Source organism: Centroberyx affinis, unplaced genomic scaffold (assembly GCF_046629955.1).
Source record: "Centroberyx affinis isolate AG114_WGS23_722 - 3 ecotype Tasmania unplaced genomic scaffold, CSIRO-AGI_Caff_v1 ptg001360l_1, whole genome shotgun sequence".
Classification (NCBI taxonomy): domain Eukaryota; kingdom Metazoa; phylum Chordata; class Actinopteri; order Beryciformes; family Berycidae; genus Centroberyx; species Centroberyx affinis.
This window is the reverse complement of record NW_027279848.1, coordinates 30,317-40,000: the sequence shown is the minus strand read 5'-3', so window position 1 is coordinate 40,000 and position 9,684 is coordinate 30,317.

Here is a 9,684-nt window from a genome sequence, read left to right as displayed (position 1 = left end):
GGATTTGTCCCATCACAACCAAAGCATCAGACTTCAGGGACAGATGCAACACTTCCAGGAGTATGAAGCACAAAGTGTAAAACTATTGTGAACCACTGTGAAATGAATGTAAATCGCTGCCTCTCACGGCTTATTTAGATATTTAACCCTTGGGACGACTGAGACATTGATTGTGTAAAAGAGGATTAATACCAGGAAGGTCTTTCAGGTGAGAGACGAGACAAAGTCCAGTTAACAGATTCTGAAAAGCATCAAAAAGCACTTTGGCTGTGGAGGGAAAGCAAATATAGGAAAAGGATGACATGTTTCCTGCAGCAGTGGGTGAACTGACACACACACACACACACACACACACAGTCTGGTGGGTTGGGAAATGTTTCCAGATGATAGGGTTTGTCCTCACCTTTGGTGGAGGATTGCGAAAAAAATTTGTATCCTTTTTTGTTGATAAAATCAACAGAATAAGAGCATCTATTGTGCCCCCCAGCTCCCATACTGAGCCATCTCACACCTGTCCCATCTTAGTAGACCAATTTTCTCCCATCTCCCGCAGTGATTTGATTGATACTGTTTCCCCACACTCGTTCTTCCATGTGTCCCCTTGACATTGTACCTCCAAGATTATTTAAAGAAGCCATTAGCATTATTGGACCATCTCTGCTCGCTATTATGAACCAATCCCTCTTGTCAGGCAATGTTCCTAAATGCATTAAAGTGGCCTCAGTTCATCATCTTCTAAAGAAACCGCACCTAGATCCTAGCATACCAACAAACTACAGACCGATCTCTAAGCTACCTTTTGCATCTAAGATTTTAGAAAAATTGGTCTGCAAGCAACTTCTGGAACTGGTTGAAGGAAATTACATATTTGATAAATACCAATCAGGCTTTTGCCAGAAACACAGCACTGAGACAGCTCTCTTCAGGGTCACAAATTATATTCTCATGCAGTTAGACCATGGTGAAATTGCCATTCTAGTTCTGTTAGATTTATCTGCGGCCTTTGACACTATTGATCACGCTATCCTAATTGATCGGCTTGAAAAATGGGTTGGGATATCTGGTGTAGCACTAAACTGGTTTTCCTCTTATTTATCCAACCGGAAGGTTTTTGTATCAGCTAATGACAAGGCATCCACCTGTGCTCCTCTCACTTGTGGGGTGCCTCATGGGTCAACTCTTGGACCCATTTTATTTTCATTATATATGCTCCCCTTAGGGCACCTGATCCGTTAATTTGGCTGTGTGTTTTATCATTGCTACGTGGATGATACACAACTCTACATATCCATTAGGCCCGGTGACCTCTCAAACTTAACTACTCTGCACAAGTGTCTGGCCGAGATTAGTAACTGGATGTCTCAAAATTTTCTTCAGTTAAATCACAGTAAAACTGAAGTTCTGGTTTTCGCCCCAGATCGGGTCTACTACTATCCTCCAACAACTCGGTCCATTGGCTATGAATAGACAATCTTTTTCCAAAAACCTAGGCGTTATTTTTGACCACCAGCTGAAATTCGATAAACATGTTAAGTCAGTTATTCAGTCCTGCTACTTCTACCTGAGGAATATTGCAAAAATACACCCAATGTTATCCTTCCAAAAGTTGGAAATGGTTATGCATGCTTTTGTGTCCTCCCGCTTAGATTACTGTAATGCTCTTTATTCCTGCCTAAACCAAGATGCTGTTACCTGGTTACAGTTAGTCCAAAATTCTGCAGCAAGATTACTCACTAAGACCTCATATCGCTCTTACATCACCCCAGTTCTTATGTCACTGCGCTGGCTTCCGATTAAATTTAGGATTCAATTCAAGATCCTCCTCCTCACCTCTAAGGCTTTGAATGGTCTTGCTCCAGAGTATATTCGTGAACTACTAATGCCTTATACCCCTGCTAGGCCCCTCAGGTCCTCTGAGCAAGGCCTGCTAGTTGTACCTCGTTCCAGACTGAAAACACGAGGGGATGGTGTGTTTGCTGTCCTGGGTCCCAGGCTATGGAATAATCTCCCCCTGGGAGTCAGGTCGGCTAACTCTCTTGGGTGTTTTAAGCCTCAGTTGAAGACCTATCTTTTTTCTAAGTGTACACAATTTTGATTTGTTAAATCTCATCGTTTATTCTTTTAACCTTTTATTGTTTTTTATACAGGTAGTTCCGACCAAGCAATCTGATTGGTCAACTAGACATTTAGAACGTGATCAAATCAGCATGACAGCACACCTAGCCATGCTCATCACTAAATATTACTCTGCCATATATTATCATACAATATATTTAAATATAACTCTGTTCAGCCTTGATGTTACTAGATGCTCTGCATCCTCCATCAGCTGTGAGTCGGTGACACGGCGCTACTACTTGAGTAAGTAGCTAAATCTGTCCATGAAAATAATATTTTTTTCAGCAGATATCTTAGTTACAACAAGATTGAGCTAGCAAGGCAATTTTGTGTTTATATGTGTGGTATTTAATCATTTTGGGAAATCCCACGATCTCTAGAAAGCATTAACTCAAGTTGGCTGGCTGACTCAACAGGGACTAGAAATCGTCTCTGTTGCAGGTCGTTACTATGGGTCGGCCTACTTACTGGAGTAGTAAAGTAGGTTCCGTTACATAGGAGTCTACTGACGTGACTGATTGTTTTCCAGTTATTAGTCAGACCCCATGTATTTCCAGGGAAACGCAGATAACACTAGCAAATATAATAATAATAATAATAATTATATCTTTTATTTTGATGGTAACTGTTGTATAATCGCAATATTACACTCGAGGGTGAACTTTACCGTCATTATTGGCATGACAGTGATGTGGTCAGTAAGCATCACTGAAGTGACTGAAGTGACGGTAAAGCACACCCTCGAGTGTAATATTGCTTAAGTAAAGCACTTTGTAACCTAGGTTTTGAAAGGTGCTATATAAATAAAATTGTACTTACTTACATACTTACTTTAATATGAAGCCCCCAAACCCAGCAGAGGTAGACTGGTTCCTGTCTGAGTCACCTACACACTACTGTTATTAATATTATTAGCACTACTACTACTGCTGCTACTACCACGACTGATGATACTAGTAATACTAGTACTACTACTGGAAGTGTTGCATTCAACTCTTACAAAATGCTGCTGCCAGAATATTAACCAGAAATAGACAATCTGACCACATTACTCACATCCTTCACTGGCTCCCTATTCAAACCAGGTCTGACTTTAAGGTGCTTCTGTTAGCATATAAACCGTCACATGGGCTAGGACTGTCATATTTGTCTGACCTCATCATCCGTTATGTTCCCCCTCCTCCCTCCTGCCTCCGGTCGCAGGACACCGGTCACCTTTCTGTCCCTGGGGTTAGGGTGAGTGTTCCCTGACTGAGCTCCCTCTCTGGAATCTGCTGCCTCTTACAATCAGAGAAGCTAATTCTGTAGAAGTCTTCAAATCCAAACTCAAAACCTATTTATTCTTGCAGTCATACAACCAAACTAGCTTGGGATGGACAGTCTCTCCTCCTACCTCAGCTTTGACAGAATGAACATATGAACCCAGCATGGGACTGCCTGCTGGTTACTGCAGTCTGAAGTCTACTCTGTTGCCTGTAAGAGTGTGTCCATCCCGTTCCCTATATGTATGTGTATATATATATATATATATATATATATATATACTGGCTCTTTGTCATGTTTATTCAGATGCCTGACGAAGGTCATTTGACCAAAACGTGTCATGAAATAAAATTCTTGTAAGTGAAGACAGTGTGCAGTGTGACTCTACAGATGGTAGATAACCCCCTAACCCTAACCCTAACCAGGTTGGAGGTGAAAGCTGATGATGTGACATCAGTGGATGATGTTGTGTTTGTGCGTTTGACCCCTGCAGCTCCATTAGCAGAGCAGAGCCTCCAGTCAACAGTAAACTCAGCTATTGTTTGACCTGAAGCCTCGCTGACAGGAGCTGCAGCCTGAAACCTCCACAAACACACTGATGGACTCTTAGAGCCACTGCTCGCCTCCCACAAACACTGGAGGGAATTAAATTGGTGTGTGTGTGTGTGTGTATGTATGTGTGTAAAAGCAGGATGTAGCTGGTCCACTGACCCACATGCTGTTAGATAAGGATCAGAGTGGAAGAAGACAAACACCACACACACCCCTCTGAGAGGATATACTGTGTGTGTGTGTGTGTGTGTGTGTGTGTGTGGGGGGGGGGGGGGGGGGGGGGGGGGGGGGGGGTCTGTGTCTGTGTTTAAGTCCCATGCCATTCACTTGCCATATTATCTTTGTCTTAGTGGCCTAAATATGTTTGCTGCCAAGTCAAAAGCAAACTGATCTGATCAGAAACAAAGGAAGCAGCGCTGTGTGATTCAGATTTAATACTACTGCTACTACTACCACTACAATTACTACTACAAATACTACTACAACTACTGCTACTACAAATACTACTACAACTACTGCTACTACAACTGCTGCAACTACTACTACTAACCCCAACCCTGAAGCTACTACCACTATTACTTCTACTACTACTGCTACTACTTCTACTTCACTTAGACCCCCCCCCACACACACACACACCCTCCCTGATACCCATCATGATTTTAGCACTTCCTGCCAGAGCCTTTGTCCTATTGGTTGATCCCACACAACAACAGGTGATGACACAGTTCTGTTGACACCCAATCAGGGAGTGGACTGAGCGCTGAGCTGTTTGTTGACATGGTGACCTCCGACCTCGCTCCTCCTCCTTCATCCCTTCTTTCTTTTCCTTAAACATTTCTGCTGACTTTTCTCCCCTTCCCTATCCTTCTCCCTTCTTCCTCTCCTCTCCTCACTTCTATCCTCTCATCCTACCCCCTCAACCTCCCTCGCCTCCTCCCTCGCCTCCTCCCTCGCATCCTTGAACAAGTTTCCTGTCACAGGAAGCAGCCTGGTGGTGGAGCCAGAAACAGGATGTCCTGCAGAGGAGAGGAGGAAAGGAAGAGAGGAGGGGAGGAGAGGAAGAGAGGAGTAGAGGAGGGGAGGAGAGAGGAAGAGAGGAAGAGAGGAGAGGAGAGGAAGAGAGGATATGAGAGGAGGAGAGAAGAGAAGGAGGGGAGACGAGAGGAGAGGAGATGAGAGGAATGGAGGAGAAGAGGAGATCCCCTTATCAACACAACACCTTCCTTTCTTCTATCCTTCCTTCTCCCCTCATTTATTTTCCTCATTCTGGTTGAATCAAGAGAGACTGAAGTTATTACAGCTGCAATTTCAGCTCATCCAGTGAAATAAGTTTTAAGTAAACACAAAAAAATCTTTATATTAGCCATTTCTTCTTAGTAAAACTCAATAGTAAGATAAGAAGCATTAGAGACAAACCGGTTTGATTCTGTCATGGTTGGTGGCATTAGTGGAAGCAGCTCACACATTCTCCACATATCTAGTTCAACTTCAATCAAATTCCTGCCTTCCAAAAGGAGGAAGCAAAAAATGTATGGTATTTTGATTCAATTTTCCAGCAGAAGCCATATTAGCACCACTGACAAAACACAGTGACGATCTAACAGTGCCTGATGTGTAAGAACTGATGGAGACGAGTTGAAAGAGTGATTACCACACAACAGTGGATCACCAGAAAGTTAAGACAATGACAGGAAAGTGTTTGTAAGGTTTGGTAACACTTAATATTAAGGTCCTTGTAATAAGTGTTAATTAATAGGTAATAAGGCCCTTATAAGTCCTTATAAGGTGCTTATTAACACTATTATGTGTTAATAAGACTATATAAGTGTTAATAATAGCATCATAAACACGTTTATTGTTAGAATATAAGACATTTATAAGCACTTTATTATTCATTTATTAGCAGTTAACTATGCACTTATTAACAGTTAACTAAGCTTTTTACAGCTACCGGATCTAAAGCGAGAACAATGCCTTATTAAGATTAATAAATCCTTCATTATGCACTTATTAACAGTTAACTATGCTTTTTGCAGCTACCGGATCTAAAGTGAGAACAATGCCTTATTAAGGTTAATAAATCCTTTATTATGCACTTATTAATAGTTAACTATGCTTTTCACAGCTCTCCCATCTGGAATGAGCACTACATGTTGTCAAGGTTGATAAAATGGTAACCCTTCCTTTTACAGTCCCCTAATTACTAAGTATTTACCCGGTAAATATATGGTAAATTATAGTATATTATTGGGTAATTACCACTGGTAAATAAGTAGGTAAATACTGAGAAACTACAGCTGAAATACTAAGAAAAACCTCCACTATTACCCATCAGTTCAACTAAGTACTGTGTAGTTGTGACCGTTTTAGGTTAGTAATAACTCAGATATAATTGTGAACTTCCAAGGAAAGTAGGCAACCAATTATTAGAAACACCTCCTCTATTACCCATCAATTGAAGTTACAATTGTAGTTATCCAAGGTTTATGTTGGTAACAGCCCATGTTTAATTATGTACTATCTAGAAATTAAGATAGTACTTTCCAATAAATTACTTTTTCTTATATAGTTATTGTTCATGGCTACAACCATTTAAAGCAGAGAATGAAGCAGTGAATGAAGCAGTGACCAGAACCAAGCAGTGAACGAAGCAGTGAACAGAACGAAGCAGTGAACGAATGGTTAGGGTTAGGAATCCATGTAAAATCCGTGAACCCTGGCAAAGCCAAGGAGCACGTTGTGCACTGGCCGTCCATACTGAAGCCACTAAAACCCACAGCCTTCTGCTCATTCAATCCACCTGGATTTCTGGTCTCCAATAAAGTAATCCAACGATACTCACAGGCCTGCCTTTGTCTGTGGGTCCAGAGGAGGCTGCTCTGGAGGCCCATACAACACAGACTGGAAAGGCCATGACCCAGGAAGTGTTGTACAATGTGTGTATCCTTTTCTTTCTGGTGTTTGATATTATATTTGTGTTGGATCATTCCAGTTTGAATGCCATTTCTTGTTTCTCCAACATACTGTAGGTTGCATTTAGAGCAATAAATCAGATAAACATAATTAGTGGTGCGTGGGCCCAAAGTGGGCCAAATCCTATGCACCTGTTTGTTTCTGGTCCATAATTTGGGTTTGACACACATTTGGTTTATTCAACACTTTCTGGGGGCAGTGTAGTTTGCTTCTTATTAAGTGATCACTTAGATTTTTATTCCTTCTATAGGCTGAGATGACTTTGTGGCCCTGCAAAACTCTAGTGTTGGCTAAATGCTGTTCAAAATTGGTTTTGATTTTGTTATTAAGTTGGATGGAAGTAGCTGAGAAGGTGGACACAAAGGGAATGGCTATTTTACCATTAAGCTCTCTAATTTCTAGGAATTTCTTAAGACTGTTTCTTAAAAAGGAGCGTGAGTATCCCCTTTTCCTGAGTGCAGAGAATAGGATTTTGGTGGATGACATAAAATCCTCTCTGCGAGAGCTAATTCTGTGAAACCTGAGTAATTGGGACTTAACAATACCCCTAAATGTGTGTTTAGGATGAAAACTGCTCTTGAACAGAAGGGCATGTGTATCAGTGGTTTTGAAATAAACCTTGATATCCAATTTGCCCGTCTGTCCAAAGCAAGGTCCCTTGTATGTGACAGTGTCCAGAAAATTGACTGAGGAAGAGTCAAACTCATACTTCACAGTGATGGAAGGATGGTGAGTATTAAGAATATCAATAAAGGCAGTAAAATCCTCCCTGGTATGTGTCCAGATACCCCAAATGTCATCCAGAAACCTGTAATAGTGTAGAGGTTTTAAGGGAGAACTGGCTAAAGCTGTTTCTTCCCAATATGCCATGAAAATATTTGCATATGAGGGTGCAAATTTCTTACTCATAGCTGTGCCTTTAATCTGAAGATAGAACTCTGAATTGAATTCAAAATCACTTTTCAAATCAAATTTCCAGCAATTCCAAAATTTCCTTATCAGGTCTCTTAATATTTGGGTATCTGGAGAACCATCTCTTCACCGCTGCTAAACCAGATTGGATATCAATGTTGGTATACAAACTAACAATATCTATAGTAAATAGAAAGGCCCCTGTGGGAACATTTATACCACTGATGATCTCAACAAAGTGGTAAGTATCCTTAATATAGCTTGGGTGTTTATTTGAGATCAGGTTCAATCCAGCTGTGTGATATGTTTCACTTGAGCAGTCTGAAACAGTTGGTCTACCAGGTGGAATCTCAAAGGGTTTACTCCATGATTTAGGTTCCTTGTGTATTTTAGGTAACAAATAAAACCTTTTTCCTCAATAGTTCATCCAGAATCTGCTGGACTTTTGGAATGGTGTGGGGAAATATTACGCTATCTAATTTCCTATAATATTGAGGATCATGGAGCTGTCTCTCTGCCTCCCAAACATATCAGAATCAGAATCAGAATCAGAATCAGAATCAAGTTTATTGCCAAGTAAGTTTTCACAGTACAAGGAATTTGCTTTGGTATGGAGATGCATACAATAAACATAAACGTGGAGAAAAATAATAAAATAAAATAATAATAATAATAATAATAATAATAATAATAATAATAATAATAATAATAATAATAAAATAAAAATATAATAAAAATATAATAAGAAATATAAAAATATGTACAAATGTATATGTGCAATATAACTGTTATGGGTATGTGCAAAATATTTTCCAGAGCATGTGCAAAGGTATGGAGTATAGGGGGGGGGGGGGGGATAAGGGTCTGTGTCAGTGGGGGTCCCGGGGCTTGTTGATGAGGGCAGCTGCAGACGGGAAGAAACTGTTCTTGTGGTGTGAGGTTTTGGTCCTGATGGACCGCAGCCTCCTGCCAGAGGGGAGCATTTCAAAAAGTTTGTGTCCAGGGTGGGAGGGGTCGGCCACAATCTTTCCTGCTCGCCTCAGGGTCCTGGAGGCGTACAGGTCCTGGAGGGAAGGCAGATTGCAGCCAATCACCTTCTCAGTGGAGCGAATGATACGCTGCAGTCTGCCCTTGTCCTTGGCAGTGGCAGCAGCGTACCAGATGGTGATGGAGGAGGTGAGGATGGACTCAATGATGGAGGTGTAGAAGTGCACCATCATCGTCTTCGGCAGGTTGAACTTCCTCAGCTGCCGCAGGAAGTACATCCTCTGTTGTGCTTTTTTGGTGAGGGAGCTGATGTTCAGCTCCCACTTGAGGTCCTGGGTGATGATGGAGCCCAGGAAGCGGAAGGACTCCACAGTGTCGACTGAGGAGTCTCTCAGGGTGATGGGGGTGAGTGGGGCTGGGTTCTTCCTGAAGTCCACAACCATCTCCACTGTCTTCACAGTGTTGAGCTCAAGGTTATTGAGTCCGCACCAGGACACCAGGACACCAGGACACCAGGCGGTCGATCTCCTGCCTGTATGCTGACTCATCCCCACCAGAGATGAGCCCAATGAGGGTGGTGTCGTCCGCAAACTTCAGGAGCTTGACAGACTGATGACTGGAGGTGCAGCTGTTGGTGTACAGGGAGAAGAGTAGAGGGGAAAGAACGCAGCCTTGAGGGGAACCGGTGCTGATGGTCCGGGAGTCAGAGACATGTTTTCCCAGCTTCACGTGCTGCTTCCTGTCCGACAGAAAGTCTGTGATCCACCTGCAGGTGGAGTCAGGCACACTCAGCTGGGAGAGCTTGTCCTGTAGCAGAGCCGGGATGATTGTGTTGAAGGCTGAGCTGAAGTCAATTACAACAATTACAATTTCACA